This window comes from Octopus bimaculoides, chromosome 25 (genome assembly GCF_001194135.2).
Source record: "Octopus bimaculoides isolate UCB-OBI-ISO-001 chromosome 25, ASM119413v2, whole genome shotgun sequence".
Classification (NCBI taxonomy): domain Eukaryota; kingdom Metazoa; phylum Mollusca; class Cephalopoda; order Octopoda; family Octopodidae; genus Octopus; species Octopus bimaculoides.
In genome coordinates, this window is record NC_069005.1 from 26572114 (window position 1) to 26573472 (window position 1359).

Genomic DNA, 1359 nt, shown 5'->3' on the forward strand with positions numbered 1-1359 from the left:
AGAGCTACAAGTGCTACAGGTACAAGGCCTGAATTTTGGGGGAGGGGGACAGTCAATTACATCGACCCCAGTACTCAACTGGTACTTAATTTATCGACCTCGAAAGGATGAAAGGCAAAGTCGACCTCGGCGGAATTTGAACTCAGAACATAAAGACAGACAAAATACCGCTAAGAATTTCGCCCAGCCTGCTAACGATTCTGCCAGCTCACTACCTTAATAATAATAATAATAATAATAATAATAATAATAATCTTTTCTACTAAAGGCGCAAGGCCTGAAATTCAGGGGAAAGGATTAGTCGATTACATGGGTCCCAGTGTTTCACTGGTACTTAATTTATCAACCCCGAAAGGATGAAAGGCAAAGTCGACCTTGGTGGAATTTGAACTCAGAACGTAAGGACGGACGAAATGCTGCTGAGCATTTTGCCCGGTGTGCTAACGATTCAGCCAGCTCACCGCCTTAACAATAATAATAATAAAAATAATAATAATAATAATAATAATAATGGGTTTCAATTTTGGCACAGGACCAGTAGTTTTCAAGGGGAGGGGGAAGTCGATTACATTGCCCCCCCCCCCCAGTGTTCAACTGGTATTTATTTTGTCAATGTAGGCAGAATTTGAACTCAGGACGTAAAATGCTGTAAAATGCCACAAGGCGTTTTGTCCAGCAGGCTAACGATTCTGACTTGGGGGAGTCAATTATATCAACCCCATTATTTCACTGGTACTTAATTTATTGATCCCCAAAAGGATGAAAAGGCAAAGTCGACCTTGGCGGAATTTGAACTCAGAATGTAGCAGCAGGTGAAATACGGCTAAGCTAAGCATTTTTTGCCTGGAGTGCTAACGATTCTGCCAGCCTGCAGCCTTTGTAAATAACAGTAATAATAATAATAATAACAGTTTCAAATTTTGGCACAAGGCCAGGAATTTCGGGGATGGAGGTGGGGGGGGGGGAGTCGATTACATCGACCCCAGTACTTGGCTGGTTTCTATTTCATTGACCCCGAAAGGATGAAAGGCAAAGTCGACCTTGGCGAAATTTGAACTCAGAATGTAAAGACAGACAAAGATTATTCCGCTAAGCATTATACCCAGCATGCTAACGATTCTGTCAGCTTACCGCCTTAACTGATAATAATAATAATAATTTAATAATAAATAATAATGATTTAACATAGGCACATGGCCATAAATTTTGTGGCAGAGGGGGGAAGTAGTTGATTAGTAGATGGTTGGTGTATTTAATCTCCCTTGATGAAAAGGGGACACTGAACCGTTCATGAATATTAAAATCATGTCAGTGTTGATTTTATAAGAGATGAAGATTTAAAAAAAAAAAAAAAAAAAA